Here is an 8,815-nt window from a genome sequence, read left to right as displayed (position 1 = left end):
AGTTCTCTATCGATACCTGGAGAGTGTGAAAGGATGATAGTTCTCTGCCAACACTTAGAGAGTGTGAAAGGATGATGGTTCTCTACTGACACTTGGATAGTGTTAAAGGATGTCGATTCTCTGTTGACACTTGGAGTGTGAAATGATAATGGTTCTCTATCGACAATTAGAGAGTGTGAAAGGATGATGGTTCTTTGTCGCATTGGGGATTGGCGGAAGAGAGGTTTTGTAAATGCTTCTTCGCCTTGTTGTGGGGGGAAAAAGAAGAGACACTGGTAATTTTGCAATATCTGAAGAGGAAGTCTTCAGGGAGTATGTAGGTTGTGTTTGATCAAACCACTATAAATCTTTGTGTCTTTTAAGTTTTTGCATTTTATTTACTATAAGTTATATTCTGTGGTTGCAAATTTTGTTTTTAAAATCTTAATTAACTTGTGAACTGAATCAAAGGTTTTCAAATTTTAAATCCAAGAGAAAGTTTTATACCAATTCACTTCCCCTCTTGGTTAGCCTTGGGAAAGTAGCTTAAGCTTAACAACCTAATCAAGATTCAATGAGTGGTATTAGAGCATTATTTCAAAATTATAAGTTTAAACTATTTTTTAATTAATCAGAATGGCTACTTTTGGAAACTGAAACACACCCGAAGGAAATTCAATCACTAGACCTCTGTTATTTAATAATATTCTTTTCAATTTTTGGAAAACACACATGTCTATATTTTTACAGTCACTAGATTATCACATGTAGATTTTAGTCCAAGAATGGTATACTAGACCAACTAGATTAGTTGATGGAATTAGAGTTGGAACACCCTTTGAAGACTAGACTGTAGAAGAATATGAGTTGACATAACTAAATGTAAAATGTTTAAATAGTTTTTTTTATGCACTGAAGTCAAAAGATTACATTTAGGTTTCCACTTATAAAATTGAAAAGGACATATGGGACAAACTTTGTATTACTTATGAAGGGACTAATGAAGTAAAATAATCTAGATTAAACATCTTATTACATAACTATGAATTTTTTTACAAGAAACCCAATGAATCCATCTCTGACATGTACACAAGATTTTCTCAAATAGTCACTTATTTAAATGCATTAGGTAGGGAACTAACGAACGCTAAAATGGTTAATAAAATTCTTTATTGTTTTACTACTACTTATGATGCTAAAATAACTGTAATGATAGAGTCTAACGATTTAAATGTTTACTCTATTGATAATATCCTTGGTTCATTATTTTCCTATGAGCAAGGAGTGAGTTAAAGGAAGATTGATGTAGGTGAACAACAAAAGGAAAAGAACATAGCACTGAAAGTGGAGGAATCTGAGAGTCATATGTCACAACTTGAGGATGAGGATGACACATTGCCTTAATAACTAGGAAATTCAGAAGTTTTTTAAAAAGGAAGCAGAAGAGACACTAATATTGGAATAAACGTATATTTAATAAAATATTAAGGTTTATAATGATGGAATTAAAGTTTCTCAGACATATAAAATCAGAAAGCCCATACATATAAAATGAGATTGCCCAAATCTAAAAGACACTCTTAGTATGGAGAAGGAAGAGGAGAAAGCAAATATAAAGAAGGTCAAGAAGAGATTCCAAAGAGCTTTTTGGGCAGATTCAGCTTTGGATTCATCAAAAATAAAATAGGAGGAGGAAGTCACCAACCTGTGTTTAATGATAGATAATCTTGGTCAGTTAGATCAAGAAGAGGGATGCTCTCATACAAGGCCTCGTGAGAGCATTTGGTACCTAGAGAGCGGTTGCTCAAAGCCTATAATTGGAGACACTACATAATTTATTATTTTGAAGTCAGGAATGGAAGTAGGGTTACACTGGGAGATAACACCATTAGGCAAGTGGTTGGCACAGGTATGAATGAAAACTTGCAAAAAATTTTCATTGAAAATGTATTACTTGTAGAAAACATAAAGCATAATTTGTTAAGTATTAGCCAACTATATGATAAAGGATATAGTGTAAAATTTTTTCCCACTTGCTGCATATTAAGCCAAAATGGAAATGATGTTTTGCATTAAATTAGCATAAACAATGTTTATATGCTATATTTAAATTATATTAAAACTCCTAATGCCTTTTATTTGAAAACTATTTCTGATGAATCTTGGTTATGGCATAATAGAGTTTGTCACGCTAGCATGAAATACCTTAGAAAAATTACCTAAAAGGATTTGGTTAGAGGTATACCAAAAGTAGATTTTACTAAGGATCACCTTTGTGATGCATGTTCATTAAGAAAATAGGTGAAGTTCTCATTTTATTCCAATAAGGATCTTAGAACTAGTAAACCTTTGTAGATTTTATATATGGATCTTTTTAAACCGGTTAGCACTGTAAGTCTAGGAGGGAAGGTATACGGATTTGTGATTGTTGATGATTTCTCTAGATTCACATGGGTTAAATTCTTATTTCATAAGAGTGAATCATTTGAGGAGTTTAGTGATTTTTTGACATGGATTTAGAGAAAATTAGGGCGTGAGATTTAAACAATTTAAAGTGATCATAAAGAAGAATTTGAAAATGAAATATTTGAGGATTTTTGTTAAGAAAAATGAATTGATCATAATTTTTTTGCACCTAGGACCCCTCAGCAGAATGGGGTAGTCGAAAGAACGAATAGAATATTAATTGAAGCTTCTAGAGCAGTGTTGGTAGAATACACACTTCCTAAATATTTTTGGGATGAAGCGGTTAGCAGTACATGTTATGTTCTGAATAAGGGAATATTTAATTAATTGAACAAAACACCTTATGAGCTTCTTAAGGGGCGAACACCTAATTTATCTTGCATGTTTTTGGATGTAAGGTGTTCATATATAATAATGTGAAATCTACCTTAGGAAAATTTGATCCAAAACCAGATGAATGAATTTTTCTTGTATACTGTACTGTTGGAAAATCATATAGAATATTAAATAAAAGAACTGTAGTAGTTGAGGATACAAAACTTGTTATATTTGATGAATCTAGAAGTTTGAAAGAGCCAATTTTAGAAGAGATGAAATAGAAAATAACTCCTAAAAGATTGAGAAGATTAATTTGAATGAAAATTTGGAGAAAGAAAACTCTTTACATATAGATTTTAAATTTTCTAAAAACCACCCCAAGGAATTGAGTTTAGGTGAACCTAGTGAGGGTGTTAGGACTAGGCATGGACTAAGAAAAGAGGTCAATCATTTTGCTTTTATTTTAATAATAGCACAAATATAAATCAAACACTTATAGATAAATTTTAGATTTTAGCAATGTAAGAAGAATTAAATTAATTTGTAAGAAATGATGTTTGGGAATTAATTGCAAGGCCAAATGATCAAAGTGTACTTGAAACTAAGTGGGTATTTAAAAATAAAATGACTCAGGAGTTGTTATTAAAATTAAGGCTAGATTGGTGGCTAAGAAAAATAATCAAATTGAAAGGATTGATTTTGAGGAGACTTTTGCCCCTGTAGCAAGACTTGAAGCAATTAGGGTTCCATTAGCCTTTGCCTATTTTAGAGGATTTAAATTATATCAAATAGATATAAAAAGTGCCTTTTTGAATAGGGTGATTGAAGCGGATGTTTATGTTGAAAAACCTCTAAAAATTCTAAATATCTAAATCATGTTTTTAAATTAAAAAAATGTATTATATGGATTGAAACAAGCGCCTAGGGCTTGGTATGAGAGGTTGAGTACTTTTCTACTTGAGAGATCTTTTGAAAAAGAAAGTGTAGACACCACTCTCTTTTTTAAGAAATTAAGAGATGATATACTTATTGTATAAATTTATGTTGATGATATCATCTTTGGATATACAAATACAAATCTTTGTGATGATTTTTCTAAAATAATGAGTAGTGAATTTGAGATGAGCCTAAAACTTTCTATCTAGAGCAAATGAGGATTATTACCTTAGGTTTGTCTCTACTAAAATCACTCCTTCTAGACTCTTACTCTAATAAGATATCCAGTTTCAAGTAATCCCTCTTTTTTGCCTCAATTCAATTTACCTTCACTTTGACTTTAATCCATGCCTATAATAAATAAACCTTTCACTACTTCTTTACAAATATGACTTTTAGTGAGGATGAGAGTAGGATAAGATCATATGTTCTAAATAAATGAGTAGAAATCATACAGGAAGATCTAGGAACCTTTCTATATTTAAGAACAAGAAATTAGAGCACACACATTGACCTCCAAATCTTATTTTGACTAGTCTGAAATAAAAAAAGCTCTTAGAGGGGTTTCTCATGTAGGTCATTTTCCTAGGGTTCATACCTTACATCAAAATGCAAAGATCATTCAGCACATCCTTAGAGCTTCAATCATTCCTAAGGCTGGTGTCACATTAACATTACTCCTCTTCTGTCAACTGTTACATATCTTATCATGACTGGACAACCAATAAATGAAGCCCAACTCATTCTTGATTACATTCATAACCTTTCTGAAATTGGGCATGCATCTCATAAGAGGAAAAATAATATTGCTTTAGGATATCTAGTGACCTATATCTTAGAAAAGAAGTATAACATTATTCATCCTGAACCTCTACTTGAAATGCTAATCTACTTCACCGATGCTTCATTTTGGCACTCTTTGGGAAAAAATGAAAATACAAGTCATGATTTTGAGGAAGAAGGGGGAGAACTTACACCTGCACCTACTCATATACCTAACTTTCAATAGATGGTTCAGTGCTTTGATAGATTCGAGAGTCATTTTGATTAACACTTTGATCAAATTAAGACTCAACTAAACTAGCAGGATGCACAGTATCAACAAGACATGGGTTGGATTCAAGGATAGTTCGAATTCGTGAACACTAATATAGTTATGATGAATAGCTATTTTTCTATCTTCAACCAGCCTCCTCCAGACCAGGGCCTTTCAGAGTTCTAGATATACTTCTTATGTGTTGTCTTTCCATTCCTTCGAGATATGTTGATCTTAGTGATGTTTTTTATGCTTGGTGTACTTGTCTTTATTTAGCCTTTGTGTTGATATTTTGTTGTCTTTATGTATGTTCTGATATTAATTGTGCTCCAATATATTTCATTTTTAAATTAATATCAATAAAAAAGATATGTCTTATTTTGATTAGTTGCTTTTGTTTGTTGTTTGAAATGTATGTTTTCCCATATGATAATATTGTCTTAATTGATCTAAGAAGTGTTATAAATTAAACTGCAATATAAAAACTTATTTCATTATGAAAACTATTTTTCAAAATATGTTAAGTTAATTTATAATCAATCAAGTTAAGGTTATCAATCTAATATTTTTTAGGCAAACATAATTTTAAATATTATTATTACAATTTTGATGTCATATTATTTTTTATTTTTCTCTTTTCAATATAATTATCCTTGTAATTAGAGAAATTTGTTTTTTTAGGTAACTGATTTTGGAAAGATCAATTAAAAAAAGGGGTAACAAATAGAAATGTACAATGTGTAGAAAAATCAAAAGAATGCATAATGGTTCGCAAATTGAAAAGAGGAACAAAATTAGCCCAACAATAAAAAGATGCACAAAGTGTGTCAAAAATATTTGAAAAGATGTGCAATATGGCCAATTGATAATGTTATTTCCTCTATATTTTAATCTTTAAATTCAAATCAATCTAATTTTCATTTATGTTTTATATTGAAAATTGAAATTATCTAATCTTCATTTCATCACTTTTGCAATAATTCTCTTTATCTATCTAATTGTCTAGATCTCTTCATGACCTTGACTAATTTTTCTTATCTATGTTATACTTTAATTTACATGATTTGAATCTTTCTTTTTCATCTAATGATTATTAACTTTGTTATTGTTATTATAGTATAATCTCGTTCAAGATCAATTACTAAGGTTTCTCATATGACTTCTTTCATTTCCACTCTCTTTCTTCCATTTTTGTTGTTATCAAAAGGGAGAGTAATATTATTTGTTTGATTTGGTGATTGATTTTGTTTTTGTGACTATGTTTTGGAGTTATTTTTGTTTGTTGTTTAGTGTTTTTGTGTTCTTGATTTATTAAAATTTTAAATCAAAAAAATTATTCTTCAAGGAATTCCCTTAAACTCACGTGTTTATTCTTTTTTTTTTTTGAAAGAAAAGCCGAAGCTAGCTTTTATAAATAAAGCAAAAGCAACGATACAACTAAATAGTGGATTCCTCCTTCAAAATGTCAAAGAAAGAAGGAGGAATCGTATTCAAAGAGACTTCATCCCAACTAAAGCTATTAACAAGAACATAGTTAGCACAAAAATTTGCTAACTTGTTACTTTCTCTACTAATACAATTGAAAATAGAAAAGTTAAAATCTTTGAGAAAGTCAAGGTCTTCTTCTATGTAGTTACCTTTTTTCCAAATCCTTTGCATAAAAGAAATGATGTTGGAGTTGTCACCTTCAATTATGATACCTTTATATTTGAACATCCAATCCTTGATCACTTCTTTCAAAGAGTGAATTGCTAGAAGCTCCAATTTTGTAATATCCCAATGAATACAAGTTCTACCAAAAGCAAATAGAAATCTGCCTTTACAGTCTCTGAATACTCCAGCAATGCCTGCTTTATAAGTAGGTAGAAGAGAAGCATCTACATTTACTTTAGCCATTCGGGTGGAGGAGGTTGTCAAGAATTAGATAGTCTACTAGACTGATTGACATCAGTTGCCAAAAAAAAAAAGGCTATAATTATGATGTATTGATGTATAGCATATAGCATTAGATGCAATAAAAGATGGACTTTCTTCCACTCCTTCATGGACTCTCTTATTCCTAGCTTTCCATGATAAGAAAACTGCATTACATTATAAGTTTGATAACAAAACTTTCTTCAATGCTATTGATTCCAGCCATATAATACTATCTTCAAATCTTTGAAAAACAGGAATACCAAATCTCCAATGATTTAGAAGGTTGATTACCTCTTTTAGCTTAACACAGGTACAAGCAACATGTTCTGTGTCTTCAATTGCAATGCATTATCCATTAATAATTAACCTTCTATGCTGTAAGAATTTGAATGTTGGGATAGCTTTTTTGCACACCCTCCACAAGAACAATTCCACCCTAGCATTCAACTTAATTTTTTTAAACCAATTCCAATGTTGAGAATCACTGCTTTGCTGTATCATAGCGTTATATGCCATTCTAGCAATTGTCAAACCAGTTTTTTGCTGAACTAGTTCCATTGCATCTCCCTCACCGTCTTGAACTATCTCCACCTGTAGTATAAAATTCACCAATTATGTACCAAACATATTTAACAATTTCAATAAATTCTAGCATCTATCTTGAATTAATTCTTTTATAAACATAGCTTCATCTTCATGTGGAACTACAAACACGGGCCAAAGATTAATGCACTTATCCATGATCCAGATGTCTTTAAAGACATCTACATCTTCACCGTCTACCAATGTCTATCTAACTATTGGTTTTAACATTTTATAGCCTTCCTTCAACAATTCCAAGATGAGGAGCAATTTACTCAATTGTTACCCATTTCAAGTTTTGCTCCATACATAGTAGCCATTACCTCATGAAGAAGAGAGTCCCTGTCTTGAAAGAACCTCCATGCCATTCTTGCTCTTAAAGCGGCAGTTTTAGAGGCACATGAAAACAAACCTCTTCCTCCTTTGCTCATAGGTTTACACATTTCCTCCCAACTTACAAAATACAAACCCATAGAGCCATCCGACTTGCTCCAAATAAAATTCCTTTAGAGTTTATCTAACTCATCCAAAATTTGTTTTGGTACAAGGGAATGAGTAGCATAGAAAGCGGGTAAAGACAACAATACTAATTTAACTAATGTTAGTTTACCTGCTAAAGAAAGCATTTTACTCCCCCATATGCTAAGTAATTTCATTGTTTTATCAATGATAAATTGGAAATCATTAGAGGAAAGTCTTCTTAAAGCCATCTTCAACCCCAAGTAGTTGAATTCTTTAACAATTTTGAAGCTCATTATCCTTGCAATGCTTTTCTTCTTCCTTCTACAAACATGTTTCCCAAATAACATGGCTGATTTGCTCAAATTTACACGTTGGCCTGTCCAATCACAAAAATCATATAAGATCTCCTTGACCTTTTCAACTGCCTTTTTGTTAGCTTCAAAAAACATAATCACATCATCTGCATACAATAAATGTGATATTCTCGGTCCATTGGAATTTATTTTAATACCACAAGAGCTTTGAGCAAAAGCATTGGAGAGAAGTTGAGCACAAAGAATGAAGAGAATTGGTGACAACGGACATCCTTGTCTAAAACCACTCTTTGCTTGAATCCAACTAGAGTAACTTCCAGTGATAATCAAAGCAAACTTTGGATCTTCCACAGATTCCATGACTAGTTTGGATATTTTTGGAGGAAAGTTGAAATATTTCAACACATTTCTGAGAGCATTCCAAGACATGGAATCATAGGCTTGTTCCATGTCCACCTTGAAAGAAACCAAACCTTTTGCAGCTTTGGAGAATCTAAGCTTGTGGAAAACTTCCTGAGCAACCAAAACATGATCTGATAATGATCTCCCTCGGATGAACATTGCTTGCTCTCTTGATATAAGCTTTGGAATAACTTCAATTAACCTATTTAATAACACCCTAGCTGCCACTTTGTAAATCGAATTACATAGACTTATAGGCCTATAATTAGAAGGCATAAGAGGATTTGATTCCTTTGGAATTAGGATAATTATAGTTTCCTTCCAAACTTCATTTAATTCTCCATTGCAAAAGAATTGTTTCAGTGCTCTCCAGAAATCATCTTTTATGATGTTCTAATATGCC

The sequence above is a fragment of the Dendrobium catenatum genome, unplaced genomic scaffold, assembly GCF_001605985.2.
Source record: "Dendrobium catenatum unplaced genomic scaffold, ASM160598v2 fragScaff_scaffold_1328, whole genome shotgun sequence".
Lineage (NCBI taxonomy): Eukaryota > Viridiplantae > Streptophyta > Magnoliopsida > Asparagales > Orchidaceae > Dendrobium > Dendrobium catenatum.
Note: the sequence above shows the minus strand (reverse complement) of the source record.